General features: G+C 42.5%; 1 long non-coding RNA gene across 1 annotated transcript in view; it reads left to right on the top strand.

Annotated features, from left to right (window-relative positions):
* The first annotated feature begins 10,891 nt into the window (after positions 1–10,891).
* LOC118335214 overlaps positions 10,892–14,157 on the top strand; it is a 15,686-nt gene continuing 12,420 nt past the window's right edge. The window contains exon 1 of the long non-coding RNA XR_004797048.1: positions 10,892–11,143. This is a non-coding gene — a long non-coding RNA (uncharacterized LOC118335214). The remainder of the gene's footprint in view (positions 11,144–14,157) is intronic.

Raw genomic sequence — 14,157 nt, forward strand, 5'->3', positions numbered from 1 at the left:
AACATTCTGACCTGTTTTGAGAGCATAATGAGATGCTAGCCTACTTTTTCTTTACAGGTGTGTTTAGGGAAAACATCAAAAATAAACAAGTCAAGGCTTTTCTGTGCATTGTAGGCAATAAAGACAAAGGCATAATCCTAAGCCTGCAGGCGTACAAAGCAAACTCCCCAGATGTATAGGCTGTCTGTGAGGATATACGCATGTGTTTAAGTGTGTGTGTGTGTGTGTGTGTGTGTGTGCCTGTTTACCCAGTCACACAATGCAGGGAGGAGGGGAAGGAAAACACAGGGACAGGCAGAACCTTCCGAATGCAGTTTAGCAAAATGTCAAGCACGTTCAGATCGCCGGCCCACTGAAAATGTCACCCAGGCGAGGCAGCAAAGAGGCTAAACAGAAAAACACAGCACAGGTGTATCTGCACAGAGTGGACGCTCGACAAATATTTAGAATTACCACACCTTCTGGCCTTAAATGCGCCCAAATTGCCTTAACTGTTAAAGGAATGAGAGGGATTAAACCGCAGAACACCTTGACCTTCGTGATGGTTTTTTACCATTAAGCGCCATTAAATTTGTTGCACACTAAATGCTTCTGAAAGTGTGTGTGTATTTAAGTGACTGTGTGTGTATTTTGGCCTGGGTTAAAGCATCAAAAGAATATGTGTGGCCGTGGATATTACGCAGTTTAGCTTCTGAGGATCCACTTTTAAAAATAACACAAAAAAATAAGAACCACCTAAGGTCAAGTCAAGTCAAATGAATTCATGAAGTGCTTTTAAGAGAACAGGTTTGTCACGAAAAGTGCTTTAAATACGTAAATAAAAACAACTCGGATTTGAAGTCAGTACAGAGCTTGAGAGGGAGAGTGTGTGTGCTCAGACCAGCTCGGTCTGTTAAGAGGTTCTGGGCAGGGGTGTAGCTTTCCTCCCCTGAAGTGTGGTATAATATAATTGTGCTGAAGGGCTGCATGCTCACGCCACGGGAGGAGAGTTTTATATCGAAGCCTGCCTGCTGTAACGGTGTCAGGTGGTATTTATGAGACTTGTAATGGGGCTGAAGCCCAGGCACACCTGCTACGCTGGGAAGGTTATACACACACACACACACACACACACAGACACACACGCTCCTATAAACACATATTAACACACAAACGCACACATACAAGCAGCAAATACTTGAGTTTGCTTGTTTTCAGTTCTTGTTTTAGTTGTATTTAAGTGCTTTGTTGCTAGACAAATCTGATGAGGGCACTATGTACATAAATAAACCTGACATGAAGTGAGTGGGAGAGAAAAGAGGCTGGCTTCGAGAGTTTTTTCCAAGAAAGAAGTAAAACTTAAGGCAACAAGGGAAGAACATTTTAGGTCACGTCCCATTAACATATTTCCCACATACCTATCCTATTTTGGATTAATTAGTTTTATATTCACCTTTTTCCATTTCCAAATTAGCATATAGAGTTTATTTCAAGAGCGCAGTCACACATTAATCAAATTAGGGATTCATCAGCCAATGTTCTCCATTAATCATTTGGTCTATAAAATGTCAGAAGATGGTGAAAAACAGCCAGTATAATTTCTCAGAGACCAAGTATCAACATGGCATAAATACCTTGTTTAGTCAGGCCAACAGCACAAAGCTCAGATGTTCATTTGACTGTTCTAAAGACAAGAAAACCAGATAAATACTCAGAGAGAGAGAAAGCTGCTTTAAAAAAAAAATCTCAAATGATAAATCAATTAGCAAAATAGCTGCTGATTAACTTTCTGACAACTGACAAATCAATTCCACTAATTATATCATCTCTAAATCTTATTCACCCAGTGTGTGGGAATCGGTTTTGTGACATTCGAACAAGACAACAAGTCAAATAACTAATAATCTGATCGATCTTGATTCAATAAAAAGAGTTTTTGGCTCGTACTCCAGCACACTGTGTACCAAACCACTGACTCTGTCCTTTGCCCACTGAGCTGGAAATGAAACATAACTGACAGTTAAGGTAACCGGTCTTTATGGAGGTCAGTGTCTGACTAACAGAAAAGAAAAAGCAGACAGCAGCAGCAGTGTGAGAGTAAGCAACTTATTTAAGCTCACTGCTTTAACTTGGAAGCATCTTATATCTTCCTGTATGAAAATAATGAAATGAAAGTGTAATTTACTGACCAACCAACAAGTTTTCCCTCTTACGTGAATCATTTTAAGCCACCACAACTATATAGGGAACAGGTAGTAAGGATATTGAAGTTTGGTGCACACAGAGTACATACTGCTGATTGTTTGCTGTAAACCTTGCCTTTACTGTTCGAGGCAAAGCGACTGGTGACTAATGACCCCGTACGCAAGCTTACTACAGGTTGGCGAGATTAACTCCCAAGTATCTCTGAGCTCACATTAAGATGCCTGCTGCATGAGACCAGAGGGGAAAACAAACAGCGTTGATGAAACCCAGTCGAGATGTAAAAGCTGCAGCCTCGGAGCTGCACCTGTGCCAACTCTCTTATGCCGATAACCCAAAAAGGAAAACTGCAGCTCAGACAGACTTCTGCTTAGGTTACATACCTGATGAGTGCAGGAAATTAAACTTTTTGCCCGTTAATTACACTGGTTTCCTAAAGTCAACAGCTAATTTGGATGAACAGATCTGAATTCAACATTTTGAGACAAAGGTCAGAATCTTAATGTTTTATCATTTTAATGTCAAAAAAGTAAGTACTGGCTTCAGTAGTATTAGTCTAAAACACTTCTGACCTCCAAAAGAAGTACTGGTGACCTAGACTAATCATCCACAGAACTTCCCAGCATTTTGAATTTGATGCTGTCACCTTCCTACAATGTAAGTATACTGTTCTGATAAACTGTAACCTATCCAGGCTGGTTATGTGGTTTGACATCTGATGTTTGTACTTCACGGTGCAAAGTGAAGATGACAGTTTACCTACGCAGGTGTAAAGATAACACAGTTACCCTACATTCACTCGGCTCTGGTGCACCAAGAAAGGAGCTGCACGGATAATGCAGCATGAAGAATATCAGCTTTATATTCAACGATAAGTAAACAAAATAGAACTGCTGCAATCAGTAGGACCACAACAAGGCCACATAATGACCTCCCCTGCTACAGTACCATTACAGAGGAAACCCTGTAGGGACACGCAGTAGACCCCCTCACTCACATCCTGCCACAACAGATACACCTCCTTGAAAGTAAACGAGCTACACAATCTCAATCACACACACATTATTGTTTATGGTTAACAACTTCAGTCTTGTAGCCCTTTAACAATGAGACTTCACAATATAGACGAGTATGGTGACGCAAATGGCTTCACAGAGGGCCGCTTTGATGTTCTCACACACAGAACACATGCACAGAAAAACACAGACGAAGCTGTTGCCCCACAGGTTTCCCTCGGCGAAGGTAGAGGGAGCCAAAATCCCTCTGAGTGGCAGCGGCAACGAACGCAGAAACAAAATGATGAGAAAGCCTGCAGTGTCGTTTGTCCACATCTCTTGTAGACTGAACAGCTGACACCTCAGCAGTCACGCTGCAGCGGCAACACTGATGCCAAAACTGCTTTCATCAACAAAAATCTACCAAAGTGGATAAGCACGGTGGCACACTCTCGGTGACAGCAGGGATCCTGAACGCTCAGCAGAAAAAAGAATAACAATTACAGAGGGAAAGCACATTGGATGTACAATAATGCAGCAAAAAGGGGCAGACATACTGTTAAGATTTGGTGATCGCTTTGATCCAAAATGCCTTGTAGTTTAATGAGTCACTAGAGCTGCAGCTAATGATTGGGTTCTATTGCCTATGGCCTGTCGACAGTCTAAAACCCAAAGATATTCAACTGACTATTGTTTGACGGGAAAAAGACCTTACAATTGAGAAGCTGGGTTAGTCAACTATTGGATGAACTGTTCCAGTTCTAACCTGAAACAAGGAAATGAAACCCAAAACCTTGCAGTGCCATCATCTTAGAAAAAGATACACAAAAACACCAGAACTCACACATCATGACTGAACAGCAATTTAAAATCCCATAAAAACATCAGCGCCGAAAAATAATTTACTTGGAAAATATCCAGGGAAATACGAGACACAGTCCTACGTAGAAGAGCTCCATCAACTCGCAGCGAAGGGCACAGTCATGACTCGACGAAGCTGGGAAGTGATGTTATTATGTTATGAGAGGATGAAATCCAGTATCAAACAAACAGAACAGTCAAAGCGAGTCAAAAAGTTTGAGTTTCAGTCGGTGGAATTATCTTCCACTTAATTGCATGATTGTTTTTCATTAGCATTTCTTTTTGGTCAATAAATTAGTCCTGTGATGTTCACTCCAGGTCCTGCAGAGCCCCTGAACATATGCATAGTTCCCATACTGTGTTCACACTGACTTATGGCTGTAAACACTGCCAGAGATCCATCTACTGAATGCTGACTTGGAGGGGGGGGGCACTTACAAAAAGGTATCCTGTATTATATTTGTAATTAATTTAGCAACAGCCATGTTGAATCTACTCATTTTGAAATTAGAATAAACATCAAATCTGTCATTTGAGAAGCTGAAACCAGCAAATATTTGGTACTTGTTCTTGATAAATTAATAATCAATCATTTCAGCACTATTGGCTATCACTGCTTATGTTAGCTGACAGGTTTTTCTATTCAATTTATTCCAAACAAGCACAAACTGCTTCGACAATTAACATAAACCGCTTCAGAGGTTGTTCCACGGAGACCTGACGTCACACATCACATTTTTCGATTTCATGGACTCGCTGTTGTGTCACATGAATCGCTGATAGTAGAATAACATGTATTCAGATTAAGACCTTGTGCAGTAAGACTTCCAGGCCCTGCCAACACCCTGCCAAGAACCACAGTGGGGTGGTAATGCTGTTATTGTCACAGCTCCGGTGCAAACGTGTTGCTTCGTGCCTACAGCTCATCAAATACCCAACACTCTTCTGGCTCAGCAGCAGCCTCAATTACAGAAGCATCACCCCCGGTCCTGTCGTCCCTCCATCCATCCAGTCTGGGTGTAATTCATCAGGGCCGGGTGGCCTCCATTAGCGCTCCTCCGCAGGGACAGGACAGCCTCTAAAGCACAGCACTCAGGGAGCGCACTGAGGCCCCGCACTTTACCCTAACAGCTTCATCAACTCTACATCCCTAGAGCCAGACACACACAGACACACAAACACACACACACTACCTCTGGAGGGCCCAATTAGCAGCCATCACCTGTAATTCAATAACAACACTCCCTTTCTTTCAGCCTCTCTTGCGCCCAACCGTGAATGTGCTTGCATGATTTAAAAAGGACGGCTGCTAATGTTCTCCTACATCAACAAACAAATCTAAATCTACACTGACAGTTTATTAAGGGGTTTGAATAGACCTGCATATTTTGTTTGCAAGCAAGAGGTGTCTTCCACCTCCTCTTGCCTTCTGTCCTCCCGGTGTTCACTTTTTACAAGCATCATATATCATCCCTATGGCTCCACGCACTGCAAATCAAGCCCACAGGACACAGGATGGAGGAGAGACACAGAGCGAAAATCCACATCTCAGCTCAGCTTCTAATCAAATCCTCTGTTCCATTTCAGCGTGTTCACTCACCACCCGTCCCGCGTGGTGGGAGGGGGATAACAGAGAGACAGCAGCTATCCGACTATGAAACAAATATAACAATAAACGAAGGGAAACCTGTAGAGAACGTAAACAGAACCACAGTATACTGTAGCGGTGCATTATAAGCAGACTGAGCCGTGCATAGAGGAAACATTTATTGAAAACTGAGCCGAACTGAGTGATCAAATATCAAAAACCAGCACAACTGACCCTGCAAATAATGATTATTTTCATTATTGATACATCTATAAATTCTTGTTGATTCACTGACTTGTTGTTTGGGTTTTAAAAATATGTTGATTTACAATGATGAAAAGCTGAGGAGGAACCATATTGTTACATTTGGAGCTTGAACTTGCATTTTTGACTGAAAAATGTTGATTAATCAATTAACAGAGTGCCTGAGGTGGTGTCCACTTTCATGTTGTGCTCCGAGAAAGTATTTAAATACCTCTTAGTCATTTCATTGTTTTGCACATAAATCACTCTACTGTGCTTCTAATCTAATTCTCTATTCCACTCCCACCTGTCCTGCTGCTGCTGTACCCACTGAGGTCTCAGGGGGGTCTTTAGTGGGTCCAAGCCCCTCCTAACCCACCTGTCCACCGCTCATGATTTATGTCTCCCGAGACCGCTGGGGCTGCTGGGAGGTTGCCTCCCCTGCTCCGACTGTAGATTTACATTTTATCTTTTTTATTTTTTCTTAAACTTTATTCAATCTCAAATAAATTGGAATCTTCCAATAATTCTTTGGTCAGGGTTGTGGGTTTATATAGCTTTGGTTTGTTAAAGTAATAAAGTTTGAAATCAGAATAAATAACCCACTGAGGTTCTTTAAGTTATTTTAATACATAATGTTCCTATGAAAATAATCTGGTTCCTGTCTTAAGGCATTTGAGCACGGTAAAAGGATATGCCATGGTACATGCCTAAAGAAACATTTTCCATTACTATATACAGTAGAACATTAGTAAGCATGCAGTGCTATTTTAGATGATAAAACCGTTTCATACAGCGTCCTGGTCAGGACAGCACAGGCTAAAGAAGACTCACAAAGTCTTTTCATAAAACAAGTGACAGGATCAGTAATTACAGTGATTTGTATTTCCAACTAGTAACAATTAGAAATTAGTAGACTTATCTATTTCCAAAACAGGTTTTACTTGTTTTAATGGCATTCGATTTTGCAGCTATTCAATTAATTAATCAATCCAGTAAAATATCAGAAACTAGTGAAAAATAGTGGGCTCAAAACATTGTTCTGATTGACTGTTTTTTCATTATTCTGCTCCTTCTCTCCTCTCAGTGCCACATCTCTTTCAGTTTCAGCTTTGCTACACCTGTTTCTTTTTGGTTTTACCTTCGAGATGTGTCCCAATTTTAATGGAAGCGAATCAAAACGAGTAGCCTATCACAGGCCTTCCACTTCACTGACCGACATGCGAAAGGATTACGGATCAACTTAGTCTCTCCTGTACAGCATTTGTATCTGCGGCTCGGTGTTGTGCCTCGAGGCAGCCAGCGGCTCTGGGCTGCGTTTTCACTCATTCCCTCTGAGCTCGAGGATCCCGCGGCCTCTGTTCTGCTTCTCAGGCGGCAGGAGAAAAAAGAGAATGGAGGATGGCAGGATATGCAAATTGTGCCACCACCAAAGGAGAGGGAGAGGAGTTTCCCACCGGCTGAGTGTGAAAGAGTGCTCCCCCTCTCCCACACACACACAAGACTTTGAATGGGACTCTTTCTTTAGACACACACTGGCCTGCATGAACACATAACCCACACAATCACACAAACGCATGAACGCAAACTCACGCATATACTCATTTAACGCTCATGCTAATGCACACATGCGCTCATATATGGAAGTTGTAACGCGCACACATACAGGCGCGAGGGCGGGACGCTGGTCAGCAGCAGCAGTAGAATGAACTGAGTCCCTTCACCACAGGCTGTCTTTCACAGCTGAGCCTTGGTTAGCGCCACAGTGTAGATTAAAGTTTTAGCTCTTAGCTGCTAGGGGAGCCTCTTGAATACATGAATATTCAGGTGGCGTAATGAGAACGATCAAAGGCAACAGCAAAGCAGGTTACTTGTGGAAATGGGTAAGGCCACCTTTGAGAAACGTACTAATATGAGTTTGGCAGTTCCTCTGAGATTTTATGCACCACTGAAGCTGGAGGTAGATTTCACTTCTGGTTCCACGTTCGGCTTTGTTTTGAGTGTAGGTGGCAGTGAGTAAAGTCTGAAGTTCATAACATCAATTTTAAACGCCATTGTGAGTTCGGAGGAGTTGGTCTCAGTATAATCTCCCTTTAATTCTACACGGCACACTACACATAAATCTTTTCTACCGCTCTTCTGAGATCTTCATTCTTAGCATGACATAACTTTCACGTGTTACAGTTTTATGAGGCCACAGCAGCTTTAAACTCTGAATGCCTTTCATTAAATTATAGCAACAAATGGGCAGCAATTTATTTTCCACATTATCCAGAAAGAACAGACTTTAAATTCTTGATTTCTCTTGAAGGCTCTGATTACGCTGACTAACTGTAACAGCTGAATGAAGTACTCTTCTGTGATTTGACATCACTGTGAATGGTGTGATTTTATTTGAGTTTTGAATGTGTGACAGAACCAATTTCTGCAGCCTAGATACAGAACAAGTATTAACAATTAAATTAGTTTGACCCAACTTTCCTCTCAGTGTTGCCCTGAATAATTGGTTGTTTAGCCCTAAATTGATTCAGATGGCACTTGAGGACTGGGGGGACTCCAGACTATTTTTTAGTGCAGACTTGTCTTTAAAAAAGTGACATCTGTGCTGTAAAGACAGTTAGCTTTACTATGTAATGATTTGGTATACAGTATTTTTCACAGAGTAAATGTGGCAAATACTGAAACTCTACTGAGCATCTAAATGCTGTTTACTACCCCACTCCTTCTCACATGTGTTTTCTGGTGTAAAGCAGCTCTAGGGCTGCCCCAGTGACCTCTAACCTCTCTGTGGAGGACTGGGAGGGTGGGTGGCTCTGTGGGGGGGGTTGACACAGCACTGGTGATGTCGACGACTTACAATTTTGAGTTTTAAAGGCCACACTGCCATGCACGTTTTAGGTTTGTTTAGACTCCTTTGTGTAGTGCAGCGTGAATGACATAATTAGTTGTTCTCAGTTTCAGTATCAGATCATAGGGCAGCACACCATTTCCCTTCTACCTTGACTAAAAATAGTTCTCGTGTTGAGTATTCACGAGTTGCAGGGGCAAGTCACACCTGCATGACAACAGACACGTTGCCGTGGCTGATGTTTTTAGTCATTTGTCATTTAACTGAGGCTGCTTTCTGAATATGTAGTTCAGTTGTTGACTTGATTGTGATTGTGGCTGTTTTGTTTGGCATAGCTTACCCCAGCAACTTTCCCAAACGCTCCCTGAACATCTGCGGATGTACAGTGTACATCAGTGCTGTAAAAACCTTGTCACAGTGTTTGTATTGTGACCAAATCTCCCACTGTCAAGGTGCCTTTATCAGCCGACGTCATCTAATTGAAACGTAACAGCATCCGCAGGAACTGCTGATGTTTCCTCACAGGCACCATGGTAATGCATGTAAATCCAAACATGCAGGCCTGTGTTGTTATGCAAAGCCTGGAGGAAAGTAGCAGTTCCCCACCTTGATGCTAACACACACACCACAAACACTCTCTCCTTCGCATACACACAAACGCACAATTAGTCACAGAAGCAGCATCAGTAGCCCTGACGCACCTCCCCCTCTGGACCATAAAAGGCGATGGGAGGGGTCAATGCTGACTTGCTAAAGACATCCTGTAGTGCTTTGTCATTCCACAGGCCCATTTGTGCAAGGGAAACAGCACACACACAGAATCACAGACACACACACACACACACACACACAGCCCCAGGCTCTTTAGCACAAGGAGAAAGTAACGACCAATGGTCATGGATCAATCAACAGCTACTGTTGACCACCTACACTTCTAATACCACTCAGGATCATTTCCCTCTGACACTGCCATCTCCCCGATAGACTACAATGGTGCATATGTGCATACATATTCACATTACCCCCAAAATAATATATAACTTAAGGTAAAAAAAAACTAAAACTTACTAGTCCTTCATATAAAAACAGCTTTGAATATTAGATGAGCATAATAACATGTTGGACGTCATGTAATTGTGCTTACTAAACATAATTATACATTGAACATTGTAACATTTATTATTTGGTATCGGACTAATCAAATGTACCAGGATGAACCCAGACGATGGCAAGGCCGATTAGCTACAAATAAATGCTTAATATTGCCTCAGAGGCAGGACACTCACATGACTCCTCTGCTCTGTAGGACAACTGTAACTGGAGCACCTTAGGGTAACCTCAAGAAAATGGTTAATTCATGCAAAGACAGACGATAAAACATGCTGCAGCATTTTTCATATTTAACCCTTTTTTAAGTGTGGTTGTACGAGGTTTTGAAGCTGTGCCGTAGTGGTCTAGAAACACTGATAAACAGAATATAGTCACACACAGTGAACTATACAGCCCTGGTTTGAAACAATAAGCCAATAAGCTCAGTTGTAGGGCCATAGTCCTTATAAGATGATGCAAAGCTCGCTTGTATGACAAGCAAGGCTATGATGGAGCATTACAGCTTCAACATCTACAGAGGAGAGTTGAATAAATACCAGACACACAGAGAAAATGCTACTCATCTACGCATCAAACAACAGCAACCTGATCAAAGAGCATATCACCAAAGAGACAAGACTATTCCTTTAAAACAGTAATTCAAAGCACTTTCATAGCAACAAAAAACAGCAGTCAGTGAACAGTCATTGAAAGCTGTTGTAAACACTACACTTGTCTGTTAATACACCACTATCACTGCTAGTGAGAAGGCTGCACATAATTTAACCAAATGTACATCTCAGGATTGTTATGGTATATGAAATTTTACAGTTTTAGCAGAGCATCCGCTCTAGAACCATAAGTGGTTCCAAAACAGAGGTAAAGGTTTCTGTAGTAGCGCTATGGAGCTGTTTCTGAATGAGCGGGTCCCCGTTTTACATCATGCACGCACACACTGTTGGACGTGCACGTGGGTGACTCAATACACAGTCCTGCCAATGGTTTCACCCTATTCCACTGATCTTCAGGTGGCAGTAACACAAATATATGCTGCAGAGTGCCAGCAACGGCACAGAAGAAGAAGAATGCTAGCTAGTAAACATGGGTGTCAACAATACTGGATTCAAGATACTTTAAAATGGACCTGAAAGAGATTACAGGAAAACTCCACATACAGGGCCCGTTTACACCATTTACAACACCCAACCCCTTTTCTTATGTCTCCAAAAACCTCCACGGGACAGACGGACAGACGCTAGTGAAGGCCCAGGCCCTGGCAGCCTTGTACGTATGAGCAGTCCAAGCCTGGGAGTAGGCCGCTGTGTTTATCCTGTCAAGGTATGTTAACACCAGGCCGCATTCCTCTAGTCCCTAAATTGCAGTGTTAGATTACAGCTCAGCTGAGAGCACATTCGTACACACACAAACATGCAGCACTTTAAAGTAAGGGGAAAGGCGTTGGATGACGAAGCCATGACCAAAGTGGCAGCAGCAACAGGCGGCGCGCGGACCTGCCATTTACAGAAGAACTGCAGACGAATAACATTTGGTGGAGCTGAAAACAAGTCCATTACGGCCGCTGGGTTTAGATAAAAACAATAACAACTTCATACTTTCTCTTTTTTCTTTGCAAAGAGATGTCCATATACATAATGCACAGTGTAATGTGTGGTAAGGGTTTTCAAATACATAGTACACTAAGAGAAAAGTGAAGGTTGTCTTTGTTGGTCTCTGCAGGCCTACAGTTGGATGACACTTGTTTCCCGGGCTTTTATACAACCATGTTTACATCTGTTGCCTTGTGGGAAATAATCTCTCTAAAGAAGTCGAGCAAGGCCAACTGACCCGTCAACTACCACTGACACCAGGCAGGTTAGGGTTAGCTTGTTTAGGTGAGGACAATGCCATCTGAACTCAGGCGGCACACTGAGGCGGCACGGAGAAAGCCAGTCACAAACTGCAGTGTGGCTCATTATGAATGAGATCATAACTACAGGAAATGACTCCAAAACACAAGGTTTTATAGGCCAGCACTGCTCATGCTTAAAAAAAAGATTCAAGGACAAACTGCAGTCTGAGCTGCTCACATCTAGCTTCACGTGTGCCTAACTATCCAGTAAAGTTACTACATCAAAGAGCACAAACTATGTTTATCTAGATTTCTTTAACCCCTCAACTCTGCCCTTTAACACTGAAGCTGTCAGTATTTCTTCATGTAAACTACTGTGTCTAATGTGCTGCCATTTGGGGACAACTGTATGTGTAATACTTTGACTTATATTGTTCTCAGAACCATTATAATAAACAAGATTCAGTATAACTGTTATGAGGAAAGAAGACGGGTTGGCTCAGTCGGTAGAGCTGGCGATCCATGTACGGAGTTGCTGCAGCGGCCTGGGTTCGAATCCGACCTGCGGCCCTTTGCTGTGAGTCATCCCCTCTCTCTACCCCCCTTTCCTGTCAATCTTCGGCTGTCACTATCAATAAAAGGCCCAAAAAATAATGATTAAAAAAAGGAGTAGTCAATGAATTGGCTACTGTAATAATATGTTTTTCTAAGCAAAAATCTACTTCCAGCTTTTCACATGAGGATTTGCTTGCTCTTTGTTGTATGTAAAAATCAGTAAACTACCTTTTATTTTTGGCTTTTGATCAGAAAAAACAAGCTGAGTATGGACATTTTTTACAATTATCTGATTTTACAGACAACTTATTGTGAAAATAATCTATAGGTTAACCGGTAATCAAAATAATCATTAGGAGATTTGACTCCATGAGGACTGAAAGCAGTAAAATGTGTAAAGTCTAATGTATCTACAGTCACCTGAGGATTATCAGTTCTCATCATCATCAGAAGTCTGAAACTGAATATAATTAATAACCCATCTACTGTCTGTCCCACTGTAACACATGCAGAAAGTTTGTCCACCTTCACGCTGGAATATAAACGGATTCATAGAACACTTAATCACTGCTATCAAGCAAAGTGAGCATAGGAACTGTGGAAGAAATTAAAGCCCAAATGAAAGCTTTTGTTCCAGCATCTGTTTGCCACATCATGGCGATGACAGGCTGCAGGTCATGGTACATTAGCACAGGCTAATGTTTGGCACATTAGCTCCTTTGAAATTCAAAAGAGAGAGCAGCCTGCGAACGGGGCAACCTAAAAGACTAATAAAAACACACTTCTGAATGGAGGCAGGTTGAGAAATAAAAGGGAGGACGAGTTCTCACTAAGCAGCAGAATGAAAAGCAGTGCGCACTGAATCACGGCACCCTGTGCGCCCCGTTACACGGACACGGACGCACTCCTGTCGTGTTATAATCTCATTTAACGTTATGTGTTTGGGAATGAATCACAAAAGGAGACGCTCAGGTATGTTCCCATTACGTACTTGAGCCTTACAGAGCGGGGATGTCACGGGGGAGATCGGTTCAAACTGGCCTACACCTTTATAGGTGTTGCATCACCTTGCGTTACCTGGCTGTCTCCGGTCCAGGAGGAAAAAAAAAAAATAAAAAAGCCAGCAACCCCGCCTTCACTGCAGTAATGGTACTGACCGCCATTCCCTCCCGCACAGCGCTCAGGAAACTGTGCAGCGAATTACCGCAACACAATAGATGGAAACGAGTGGTTAGACTCTCTGAGCACTTATTGTACACGGTGGGCAACAACGAGAGGGATGAACCACCTTATGCACCGCTCGTTTTACCGTGCAGACACACACACACACACACAGGGCTGCAGGGTGCACCGACCAAACAAGGCACAGTCCACACACACACACACACACACACACACACAATAATACATAAAAGGGGAAATAAAACATGCACAAGTGGGTCAGAAATGCGTGTCGATGAGATAAATCCCGCGAGAATAAACAAAAAAAAAAGGAGGCGAGCATCCACGCGAAGCTTTGGCACGGTGAAAACTAAAAAAAAAAAAAAAATCATCATCATCTACCTGCACAAGTTGACATTTGGAGCGGTTTTTCCAGGCTCCTCACGAGACACCGAGCCTGTAGGAAAGCGAGCGGATCCGGTTCCGTGAACGGGAGAGAGCCGCAGGTGCTATTTCTGTTTATTTCTAGGCCATTTGTCAGCCCCGTTATCCGCGTTCAGGTAAACATGATGATGATGATGATGATGATGATGGCTCCTGTACGGACGCGCAGTCACCGTCGTGTCGTCAGCAGGAGGAGAGAGAGAGAAAAAAAAAAAAAAAAAAGGTGCTTTCCAGCCCCTCGGCTCACACACATCACGCCTCATAACGGTGTCTAAAAATATATACATTTAGAGCTTTTTACTTTTTTTATTGGCTGATAGGATGAGAGAGAGGGGGAGGAGGA

Source organism: Morone saxatilis, unplaced genomic scaffold (genome assembly GCF_004916995.1).
Source record: "Morone saxatilis isolate NCDOM2014 unplaced genomic scaffold, NCSU_SB_2.0 Contig23, whole genome shotgun sequence".
NCBI lineage: Eukaryota > Metazoa > Chordata > Actinopteri > Moronidae > Morone > Morone saxatilis.